The following is a 13,489-nucleotide window of genomic DNA, read 5'->3' on the forward strand; positions in this document are numbered from 1 at the left end:
AGTATCGTAACTCTCATTCCAACCTAGAGATATATACAAATAAGACTTAGAGCAAACGAAATATTGTAATTAGCAACTCACTAGGTATATTAGACAACCTTTACAAAAAAATGATGTACATTAAAAATCACGGTATGTGCATTCAAACTAATGAGGCTTCTGGAGAAGTCTTACATATTATATTATTATTTTTCGTAAAACGCGTATTCAGCTCGCTATTTGACAATGTTACGATTTAAAAATGATGTAGCGGTCTGTGCGAGTTGTCGCAGTGTCACAGTCACATGTAGTCAGAGTGAGAGTGAGACAGCAAAGAGTTGCAGAAGTGTGTCGCCGATAGTTTAATTGCTGTGTCAGGCGTGTGTCGCCTTTAGTCAGCGTGTGTCGCTGTGGTCAGAGATGTGAGCGCGTGTCGCTGTTGAAGTAGGAGTCGCTGCTAAAATAGTCTTAGCGTCTGTTGCTGATTTGCCAGCGTGTACAACACATGGACATTGTTGTACAAACTGTAAAGTTCTAAAATATCTTCGACTGCAAAGACTCAGTTTCTTGAAGACGTTGGTATAGTAGATTAAAAACCCGAAACGATCCATTGACGACGACATAGGTGCATGGGACTTCGCTACTTCGCTAAATATAATACGGAACAATCAATCAACCAAGCTACTTTTCCCATAACAGCAGCCTAGTTCTTTTTCATACCTTCCCCCCTTTTCCGTTTATTGCTTCTTCCCTGCTCGTCTTCCTTTGGCAAAATCACAATACTCCCAGGTCTTGTTACCTTCTGTATTTGTCTGTTAATACAATTATGTATCATTTCATCGTTCCCATGCTGTTTTTTGTTGTTTTTTTCAGGGGGTGGGGGGTTGTCCCTCGTATGTTGCCCTTATCGCGTTCTTGTTCATAAGAGACATTTCTTCCCTTCACTTCAGTACCGGTTTTCTCTTTATTACTCGTCGTCGTTCATGTTATCTCCGTGTCTTTGTCTTGTACTTTATCTTCATTGTTAAATTATCTTTGTTTATATTTCGACCTAATTTTTGTATTAATCACTGAGTACATATTTCTATATTAATATTCTTCTTCTTCTTCTTCTTCTGATGATGATGATTATTATTATTATTATTATTATTATTATTATTATAATGATTCATTTTCATTTTTTACAGAGTTATCTTTCTATCAGAACTAATCTATCCTTCTCTACGCCGTTATGTCCTAACAGATATTCAAAACAATATCTTTGGGTGGGAAATAGCGCCGTGAAATGGCTGACATCACTCTCAAATGTTCTGACATGTAGGTCACTGTTTTTTCAGAGGCTGCTTTAAATCAGAGCTGCAATGATCCTACGTCTTGTAAGGACCCGCAAGCCGTATGTAAGGATGGGCTTTGTCAATGTCAGACTGACTATTACAACAACAAAGGCGCATGTTCTCTTAGTAAGTACACGTGGTTTGTATCTGGAGTAGCGCGTCTGTTCTTCTTTTATTTAGAAAGAGCAAGCGATTGTTGTAACCATTGAAAATAATAAAATCCTGAGATAATTTTCTGCACATGTGAGAAAGCAATGATACACTTTTAAAATACTGGTGGTTTCTATCTTTGCTTCTTTCTTCCTATTTTCACGTTTTACAATACAGTACAACTTTTATTGAACTAGAAGACAATAAGTAAGCTGCTCACAGACATAATTGTGCGAGATACGTTTTGGATTATGAAGTCACAATGATTTTGAGATGGTTCATATGTGGTAGAATGTTTATATATTTAAGGGTTTTTTTTATTATACGTCTTGGTTTGCCAAGCTTATGTGCCTTATTACAGCCTTCTTTAACCACCTCACAAAACTGAAATATCTTTCACTTTTTCGCCTTTAGTTTTTTGTTCCATCATGATTCTACCAGCTTTTTTCCAGCATAACCCGTCGCTCTAGTTTGTGAACATAATTGTGGTGCAAGAGTGAAAAGTAAAGACTGACCCTAAGTTGTAGCCAAGCAGTCAGAGCGTGAAACAAATCAGGAAGCGAGAAGAAAGAGATAACTGACAAAGGTAGTGCGCGCGAACTTTTCTTGACACCAGAACCACAGCATGTGATGAAACGATTTGTAGTTTCTGTGTATGATAGAACTCTCTCCCTGTCCATATCCGCCACATGCCCACAATTTAATCCAACAAGAGCTCAAGTGTTGGCCAAGTGAGTAAACATCGTCATGTTTGCTGAAGCGAATTTTAGTTTGCATTTCGTCATCTTTACTTTTGGAAAGAAAATGTCATACGAAAGCGAAAGTGAAAATATATTTAGAAATTCGACTTAAATCAGAAACCGATAAATCAGAACTAGAAAAACTAGTTAATGAGGACAAGAGAAAGAAAGACGAAGAAAAAGAGAGAAAGGAAAAGATAAGAGCGAAGTAAAGACTGTAAACGATGTGCTACAATTAAGAGAGAAAAGTAATCTCTGTTTCTGTACGCCTTGAAATGGCTGACACCATTCTCAGATTTTCTGACATGTAGGTCTCTGTTTTTTTCAGAGGTTGCTTTAAATATGAGCTGCAATGATGCTAGTGCCTGTAAGGACCCGCATGCCTATTGTAATGGAGTGTTGTGTCAGTGTCAGAGTGACTATTACAACAACAATGGCACATGTTCTCTTAGTAAGTACACGTGGTTTGGTATCTGGAGGCTCGCGTGTATTTTTCTTTTATTATGAAAGTTACGTGAGACATCTAGAAAAAGCAAGCGATTGTTATAACCATTGAGAATAATAAAATCCTGAGATAATTTTCTAAACATGTGAAAAAGCAATGACACATCTTTGAACTACTGGTGGTACCCACCTTTCTATCTTTGCTTTTTTCTTTCTATTTTCTTTCACGTTTTACAATACAGTACAACTTTTATTGACTCAGACGACAATAATTAAGTACGCTGCTCACAGACATAACTGTACAAGATAAGTTTGTATAGACTCTAAAGACCACTTGGGATTATGAAGTAGCAATGATATCTTTTTTAGATGGTTCATATCTCTGTCAAGCTTGTGCTCAACACATAGTAGCAGTGCTTTTAAAACTAAATGTTTTCGAAAATGTCAACGTTCCTGCTTCTACTAAAGTCATACAGAACCATATAATGCTCTCCCTGATCTTTCTGGTTTTCCAGACACTTTTGACACTTGGATTATGACAACGGAGAATAAAGTTAATAATTATAAATGGTACGAAAAGATCCTTTCTATACCTGACAGTAAATTTATAAAGAAGAGACACTGAGCATAGGAACTAAATTATAAGAATGTAAATATCAGAATTAGTACATAAGAAGTCGATAGATTTGGGGTATTCTGCACGTAAACACACCATTCTCAAATATTCTGACATGTAGGTCTCTGTTTTTTCAGAGGTTGCTTTAAATGGTAGCTGCAATGATCCTAGTGCCTGTAAGGACCCACATGCCTATTGTATTGGAGGGTTGTGTCAGTGTCAGAGTGACTATTACAACAACAACGGCGCATGTTCTCTTAGTAAGTACACGTGGTTTTGTATCTGGATGCGCGCGTGTATTCTTAATTCTCTTTTGTTATGTAAGTGAAGTTAGAGCAAGCGATTGTTGTAAGCATTGAGAATAATAAAATCCTGAGATAACTTCTGCTCATGTGAGAAAGCTATAATACATTTTTAATGTAATAGTGGTACCCATTTTTCTATCTTTGTTTCCTCTTTTCTATTTTCGTTTACGTTTTACAATACAGTACACATTTTGTTGACATATAGGACAATAAGTAAGCTGCTCACTCAGTTATAATTGTGAGACATAAATTTATGTAAGCTCTAAAGACCACTTGGGATTATAATTCCCGGAAAGATAACATTATCAAGTGACAAGAAAATGACAGTGTCAGAGAGCTGACACAAGTGATGATAGGTAGTCATTTCCCCCAAGCTCATTCACGATGGAAAAAAGGTCTTTCTTTTTTCATCTTTACCTAAATATCACAGAATTATGCGAACACATCATTCTGAACTTTCCTGACTTGTAAGTCTCTTTGTTTTCAGAGGTTGCTTTAAATGGGAGCTGCAATGATCCTAGTGCCTGTAAGGACCCACATGCCTATTGTAATGGAGGGCTGTGTCTGTGTCAGACTGACTATTACAACAACAACGGCAATTGTTCTCTTAGTAAGTACACGTGGTTTTGTATCTGGAGGCTTCTTTTATTGTGAAAGTGAAGTGAGACATCTAGAAAGAGCAAGCGTTTGTTGTAACCATTGAGAATAATTAAATCTTTAGATAATTGTCGACACATGTCAGAAAGCAGTAATACATCTTTGAAATAGTGGTGGTACCCACTTTTCTTTTTTATTTTTTTAACACCGCAGTACAACTTTTATTGACCTATAATATAACAAGGAAGCTGCTCACACAGGTATAACTACTCAGTGACACCCGCACTTGTGCGAGATAAGCAGGGATGGGCAAGCTACTTTTAATTTGTAGCCGGCTAGGCTACAGCTACTTTTTTTCAAAACGTAGCCAGCTACACTACAGCTACAATTTTCCAAAACGTAGCCAGCTACTTTGGGCTACTTTTAAAATGTAGCCAGCTTCTTTTGGCTACTTTTAAAAGCGTGATGTTATAACAAGTTAGCTGTAGCCAGCTGGCTGTAGCAACATACACAAACATCAAACATACACACTAAACACTATTACTTGCTTTACAAAGTTTTTATTATAATAATGAAACGGAGAACTGCGATATACCGACAATTTTATTTAGTGAATCCATAAATGCTTTCATTCATTCCTTGCACCCTTCCTCCCCCGGCCTTTTTCACACAATAAGTACACGTATTTTACGATTATATTAAACATTTCTGGATCTTTTTCCTCATCCTGTTTTAGTGACAAAAGAAATTATTTAAGTTTTCCGATAAACATTTGTTTTCTATAACTATTTGTTCCCTATTACTTAGAAATGAAAACTAAACAGATGCTTAAGTATCAGGTACCTGGTGGAATTTTCAATAAGTTAGGTTATGTGGTGATGAAAAATGTCAACCTCTTATCAATACTGTGAAAATGAACAACAGACCATTGAAATAAATGAGTTTGCATGGAATATAAGTAAAACACTGCTTAATCTAATTTAGGCAAGCAGATCATAAGGCATTTTTTTCTAACACTGACACTGAAAACAAAGAAAGGAACACAAACTAATTGTTTCCAAAAGCTGATAGGGTGAAAAGTATAGTCCTGGCATACTAGAATAGACTTTAATTATATAGTAGGATGTCAAATGTAGCATATAAACGCTGAAATATGTTTTTCAAAAATGATCTGATACAAGATATATTTATTTTAAATCTTTAAGCTTGAATTTCTCTGTTTGTCGTTTTTGACATCCAGTCCTAAACTATAAAAACATATTTCTCAAGATTGGCTTGTGCTACAGCAGTACAATTTTGCAATTTTGTTTAGAAATGCATAAGCTACAAAGTGATGCATTTGAGAATATGGTATAAACATTACTTGTGATAAAATTAACATTTTTCTAAATATTTTCTAAATATTTAATTGCCACATTCACACTGAGTCGGGGGGTACCATGTCTGATTTTTTATATCTCCTAGAAATCTTGAGATATCAAAACGTCTTATGCATCAGTTTTCTTATCAGTGCCTCTAGTTTACAAAAAATACAAAACCTTTGGTATATGACTTATGGTATTGTGTAAATTTGTTTCTTAAATGCTTGTACGTTTTGAAACAAAATCGTTGATTAAAGTCACAATTTTCACTTTAGGTACTCAAAAACAGTTTTAAAGTGCTATATTTATGTTATTTTGTTACTCTATATTTAAAAACCCTTAAAGATATTTAAAATATGGATTTTAATTTTTGGAGTAACCTTAAAACAAATCTACATGCTTTCAGTCCTTCATAGAATTGAATTTGACCAGAACTTTGGCCTCGAAGTTGCTGTCTGTCACCCTAGTGCGCAGCTTTGTCATGATAAGTCCTGCCAGACTGAACTATCTCTCAACCGCAGCACTGCTTGGCAAGACGGTGTTGGTGCGCAAATAAATTTGTTTGACCGTGGGATATTTGTCCAGTTCACTGACATTCTGTGACAATCCAGACATCAGGAAGGTAGTTGTCTCAGGGGTGCCGGTAACGTCTTGTTCGTTGAGTACTTTTTCGTGCTGCCGCACCCATTCTTGCATTTGAAACTATAGCCACATTTTGTGGCTTCGCAAAATGTAAAAAATTTCAAATAAGGCTGGAAATTGATGGGTACGTCCATCTTCGTTTTTCAAATCGCTCCCGCCACATGGAGGACACAGTACTTCCGGTTACTGAGCGTGCGAGACACGTGGGTGTCTGGCTGTCACAAGACACCGAGCAGTGAGAGCAGTATACGTCTGTCGTCGTCTTGCTGACACGCTGTCGACGAATGGTCGTGTAACCAACACGTCAAATGGCTACGTAGAGTGGCTGTCGTACCTGAAATAACAGAGATTGAATTCCACACTGAAGTTTTCTTTAATTCAGTATCTTTTTCTCAGCAGCTGGCCTAACTTCTCTCTCTCTCTCCAATTCACAAAGAGGTCCCACACCACTGTCAGCTGCTATTTATTCTCCCTCCCCTCGAACATTCTAGCACAGACATTCTATTTCGTCGCAATAAAGACATTTTTGAACATCGCTACATTGTTGAACATCATTTCCTCCCTCACACAAAGACATTCTATCTTTTACATTGCTGCCGTGCTGAACATTCTGGAATATAGATGCAAATCTACAACCCAAAGACATTATACTTTGTACACTACTAGAGTGCTACAGTCGTGAAAGTAGCCAACATGTAGCCAAGCTACAGCTACTCCCCATCCCTGGAGATAAGTTTATGGTCTCGAAAGACTACCTGGGATTATGAAGTCGCAATGTCTTTGAGATGGTCCATGTATGTTTCAAACTGGTGGTCAACACATAATAACAGCATTCATAAAACTAAAACCTTTTCGGCAATGCCAACATTTATGCCTCTTCCAAAGTCACATAGAACCAAAATCAAAAGAAGAATGTACTGCCTGGTCTACTGTAAGGATTTGATACTTGGACCATGAAAACAAAGTTTTAAAATAAATAAAGACCAGAGTAAAGATTGTCACTTTAGCAGTACCCTTTATTAGGGAGGTATCAAATTCCCTCATAATGCCTAGGGCTGTGGGGTCTGTATAGGCAACGAGACATGTTTTTGCCAGCGAATAAATAGTTTCTTACTTTGGATATGGGTTTGTTAAAACAGCCATTATTAAATGCATCATGTATTTGTTTAAAATGTTAGGGCTTGGATACGGAGAAGTTTGTAATCCTGCAGTTGTCAACATGTGCAACCAGCTTCTGACCTGTCGCAGTCCTACAAACAGGTGTTTGTGTCCAAACGGCTCCTTCAGATACAACAACACGTGCTACTCAGGTGAGGAAAGAAAGAGAGTTTATTGTTTGTTTTTGTGCTTTGTGCTGTGTGTGCGTGCATGCGCAGTCATTTAAAAAATCCTCCTAGCAAATATGTATGGCGTACATAAGTAAAACATTTCCCTTTCAAGAAATCATTTTGATTTCAAACCCTTCCGTCTATTCTTTACACACACACACACCCAGACATTCTCTTTTACTTGAAGTAAATAAACAGTATATCCCTTCTACTATCTACGTGTCTAAATTTATTCTGAGAACACACAATGTCACACGAAATGTACTGTACTAAATTCGTTTACACCTACGTTGGTTGCTATTACAATTAATTTAAAGTTGTTAGTGAGAAGAGGGAGGGTGTTATACATTGTTTTAGTGTCCTCGTCCTCTCAAAACGGGTTGTAATATATGCAATTTATGCTACTTGAGCTTGTTTGTTTATTATAATTTCTTTTTCTTGCTATTTTCTTCAGTGGAACAGTTAAAGGTAGCGGAGATAAAAAGCACTTTCGAGGAAACATCTCTCAATCTAACATGGAAGTCCCCCAATCTGGGTGCGAACTTCAGTTACAATGTGTCTCTCAACAATGGAAGGAGTAACGGGGTGACTGCACCATCAACAAGATTTGAGGGTTTAGCACCTGGAACACTCTACACAGCCAGTGTCGTTGCAAGCGTTGTGAGAGACCCGGGCTACGGTAACACTGAAGTGGAATCTTCACCTGATGTCTCCAACAGTTTTTATACGAGTGAGTGTCAAACAGTGCATGATTATTTTTGTTTAAAACGTAGAACCGATTGATATTTTGTATTGCTGGTGGGAGACATTGTCGTCGAGGGAGTAACTTCATAATCGCGAATAATAAAATCACTGAGAAAAATTATTTTTCATGAGCCTTGATTATACTTTATCTCTCTCTCTATCAAACACACACACACATCTAACATGGTTGATGCTTTTTCTTTCATTCCAGAGCCCGCTATGCCCGGTCCTCTAAGTACAAATGTTTATTTGGGTCCAGACGTCAACCTTACATTCACAAAGTCTGCCGGAGTTGTGGATTTCTACATTGTTACTGTAACACAGCGCGAGTCAAGTAGACTGTGGACAAAGAACATCAGCTCAGAACACGTCGAGCTCGCTAATCAGACGGCTGGAGCATATTACGATGTAACAATGGTAGCCTACAGTGGTGGCATTAGCAGTAATACCCGGACTGCAACCTACCGGGTGGAAGTTGACGGTAAGAAATATTTTATGGGTTTAACATAAGAAACGGTTTGGTTTTCGTTTATGTGTAATAGTTCTTTTCAAAACAAATACACGTGTTATTGTCGTAAAAGCCATCGATTTCTATGATTATTTTGGTCAGATATAATTGGCCTTGCTAATTATACTTATTGACTATTGTAATAAACTTCGTTTAACTCAAAGAGTCAACACCAAAGTAAGGCAAAATGTGCATGATAAGTTTAGAAGACCCCCCCCCCCAAAAAAAAAAAAGAATCATCGCCTCACAAAAGCTAAAAAAAAAAAAATTATCTTAGAATCGAGAAACAAAGATGATCACTTAAAATGGCAGATAGAAATGGTATATAGACAAAAAACGTATTGTTTTTGTTGCGTTTTATATTGCGTTTATGAATATAAAAATAGTCTGCTAATTTATGATGATACTGACTCACGACACAAACCATTGTTGTCCAACCAATTTTTTGAAGATTTTCGCGGTTCAAGTACATAGATTATCACGTCCGTCACTCACTTGTGATAATTTGACATTGAACAAATCACAAAGATTGCCTGGGAGGGTCAGTCGTACTAATTGAACGTGTTCTCTTTGCTACTGACCTCCGACATTCACGTTTTAAAAACTAGTTGTTATCGCTACTGTTCAAAATTTACTGCCAATAAATCTTGTACATGAAGTTTGCTAAATTATTATCTGAGATGTATCGCTGTGTTCAGTTGCTGGGGAAGTCACACAGTTAACTGTGACTCAGCCAGAAAGCAGATGGGTCTATGTGAAATGGAGACGCCCGACAAATCCAAACGGAGAAATACTGGGCTACACTGTGACAGTCACTCGTTTGAACAACTCAACTTGTGTCTCAGGAGTCGCTGTTGTATGTTCAAACTGCAGCGAACTGGTATGTTACACGGCGTGGATGTTTCTGTGTCTCCAACAATATTTGTTATTCACCAAATTTAAAACAAAAATTTACATCTCGAGCACTGCTTTTTAGTTTGTCTTGACACTTTTTGTTATACATTGTTGTGAAATTATGCGACTGGTGCAACCGTATAATGTGTAGTTCCTGACCAGATGCTTCATGCTAAGCTGTCCATTTGCTCGATTGCAAAGTTTTATCTATCTGAGACAGTTCTCGCTCTCACGATATAGTGGAATGGTATGAAATTTACTTCATATTTTGAAGATTTTCATCCTACCTAGAATCGATGTTGTACAAACCCAATGTGCATCGTTTTTCGTGATTGTTTCGCTGAAATCAATAAACCTACTGGTACTAGACAGGGTGAAATCAATGAAAATATTACAGTACTAGACACGGTGCTTGCCTCACAACAGGCCAAGTCTGCCAAATTTTTCCCTACGACTCTCCAAAGTTGCGATATGATTGGTTATGACGTCACTACAACGGTCGGGGCGTCTAGCGGTTAATACTTGATTAATACTAATATTAATACTAGCCTCATCTCCTCCCGCTCTTTATTCATATGGAAATAAGTCAGAGAATAGCAAGTGTCTCATTAGAAAACAGATTTGAAACGATAAGCTTACTAATTGACTTTTCTATCTTAATTGGACAAAACTTTATCTCTAACCGCTTAAACAGAATTCAGCCTCACTGAAGAGGCCAGATGTTTCTAACTGTACTAAAAACGACTCCAAGAAGCAGACATATGAAGAGCTAAAGTCAGATACGTGGCAAGAAGTGAACGTGACATCACTGTCCCCGTATGTTACGTACCAAGTGACGGTTGCCGCTGTCACCGAGAAAGGACGAGGCCAAGAAAGCAAAAAAGATTTCAAAACACAAAGTGAAGGTAATTACCTTGATTTCAATGTTAGAAGTTTTTTGTCGGGAAATGAATTTGTGCAAAAGACGTAGTCGCAACTTGTTTAACTGAAACGGACATTGTAAGCTGACTGTTGAGTACATACTATGATGGAGATATTGCTTATATAGATAGTTTTAGGTATGTTATAAAAATATTTTTGTTACTTTTAAGCACCCCGAGTCTAAATTGTTCTTTAAGAGTCACTTTAAACATTTATTTGGTGTGAAATAGAATAAAATTCACTGAAAAACAAGCTTTAGGATTTTGTGTTTCTCATGTGAAGTTTTTTGTGCGTAATTTAGACAGATATCAGTTGGTGAAAAACAAAACTGATATTAAGCGTGAAACACAAAGCATTTGGGGGAAATTTAACCATGATGATTTTGGTGGGGGATTTCAAACCACTTACAGCTGCAGAGAATTTGATAAGCTTGACTGTGGAGGAGCCTGGGACTGTTGGACAACTGAACATCACATGGGTACCAGGAGAGGAAATGGGTGACACCTCCTACAATGTAACATGGTTTGAAGAAACCAGTATTGGTTCTGAGCAGTTCATTTATAAAGGCGGCTCGATTCTCGTTGGTTAGTACAACATTCCTGTCAGTGTGAGAAAGAATATTTCTTTATAACAATTTTTGTGCAAAGTTATCTATGACAAGACCTTACAGCAAAGATGCATTTAAACCATTTATTGACCATGGGGGAAAATATAGTGATAATCGTATACTGTGTTTGCGCAAATATTTATGAAAGGAGTTTTTTAACAGGTTACAAGCAGAATAAATACATAATCCATGGTCTTCTGAGCTACTGGAATTACCTAGTCAGTGTCAGACCTTCAACAGAAATCGGCCTTTCACCTGCCGAGAACTACACCGTCGCTCGTACTTTGGATTCAGGTAATCTCTCAAGTGTCTCTTCTATCTCCCGGCTTCTGTCTTTTAGTCTTACTGTGTCTCTTATTTTTTAGGTACCTATATATCTCTTTCTTCCTAAGCTATTTAAAGTAATGGTGCAGGTGCTGTTCTGCAGTACTTTCAACAAGATTTTGCTATGATGACAGATAAAGATTCTGATTCTACATGAGCATAATTCTGTGTCAATTAATTGCTCATTAATGTTATTATTAAAGAAGCTGTTTCACTCTTCCTGCTGAATATGGCTGTTAATGTCGTCGGATGACCATCTTAGCCTTATCATATAATTCTTTAAATAAGGATTGACAACTTGGAGTATTATGTAGATATATAGATTTATCCGTCATGGATGATGTGGTCCTGTCATTGAATGTGAATGTTTTGCTCATTTTGTGTAACCTGAACTACATACACTATTTTTTCAGCACCTGGCGAAGTCGAGATATTCACAATAAACCAGCCTTCAGACTCTGCAACATATCTTCAATTTACCGTCAGCTGCCCGAAAGAGAAAGAGAGAAACGGAGTTATCCTCTGTTTTGTTTTCAGAACTTTTGTTCTAGCAAATGAGGTAATTTTTTACTTACCTGATTGAAAGGATTTTTCGTTAAATAGTTTGGTTATCGTACTCCACCCGAACGAAGCGATAGTGAGATATTAAATTTTTCCATCTTGGTGGGAGATACGTTTGCTATACATCATGTTTCAGACGCTGGGTTCTGTGAGTGCTACAAGAGGCTGCAACCAAAACTACACTTTTAAAGCTCCCGTGAAGGCAGAAACTAATTACACATTTGAGGTGAGACATGGACTTACACGTTATCGTGATATTCATACAAACTGCCTGTCCTTTTATTTCTTATCTACAATTGTCATTTGATAGTCATACAAACGAAATTCTACGTATTTGCTTAATCATACGCATATACAGCCAACAGTTGATTTCAGATTTTTGTCCACAGGCCTTTGCAAAGACCAGCAAGCATGAAGGAATTTCTAAGACTAGCAAGTTTTATGTTGCACCTAGAGGTAAGGCACATCTGTTAATATTAGTTTATACAGTTTTTAAAGACATAACACATAAAACGAGTTTTGATAATGTGGCTTGTATATTTGTACATGTCTGTTTGTCGACGATGGGCATCATTCCTTACATCCAAGTGTATTTAAGCCACCCCTCTCTTAACTTCAGACTTCCCTGTCATTGTCTTAGTCATGTGTGTCCAGTCTGACCATGACTTGTCTCTCTGTCTTTATAATTGTCATAAAACGTTCACAAAGAAAGGAAATATTTAGACCACTTGGATCCTAAATAACTTAATATCTTGCTGAAGCACAAACCCACAATTCTTTAGAAGACTAGATTAAGAATAGTGTTGTATGCACTTGAAATGGAGATACCCGTGTTTATGCCAAATGTTGTGATGATCATTAACTGAAGTTTTGGAAATAATGTGTATGCAGGGAACGAACAAACCGTACAGCGTTGAGTATTTGTCCAATATTCTTTAGTATGAAGGCAAAGAGCTTGGTATATGCAATACAGATACTGCCTTAAGGTTCGCTCATAGTGAATTGCAACAATGTCGTTAACTGATTGTTATTACATTTTTAGTGTCTCTACTCCTAGTACAATATCATCGTAACCTTTTTAAAGGTTATCGTATGGCAAAAAGACCTGCATTGTTGTTTCAGCTCCAACATTGACTGTCGATCCTGGCTTCGGTGGGTCACTTCTGAAAGATGCTAGTGATGTGACCCAAACCTCAGCCGTGATAAATATCTGTCCTTGTCTGGTCACAGACCGCTCACAGGGACACATCACACTAGCAGGTCTTATAGTCTGCAATGGAAACTGCGAAACCTGTAAGGATAGTTAGACATTAGACATTAGACATTTCTAACTCTCGTTTTTACGTAGACTTCAAATCACAGAAAACAACCAAGAAACGTCTTGAGCATCAAAGTTGTAACAAAGCAATAGAGAAAAAAAAAACGTTTAATTTT

Source organism: Pomacea canaliculata, linkage group LG6 (genome assembly GCF_003073045.1).
Source record: "Pomacea canaliculata isolate SZHN2017 linkage group LG6, ASM307304v1, whole genome shotgun sequence".
Lineage (NCBI taxonomy): Eukaryota > Metazoa > Mollusca > Gastropoda > Architaenioglossa > Ampullariidae > Pomacea > Pomacea canaliculata.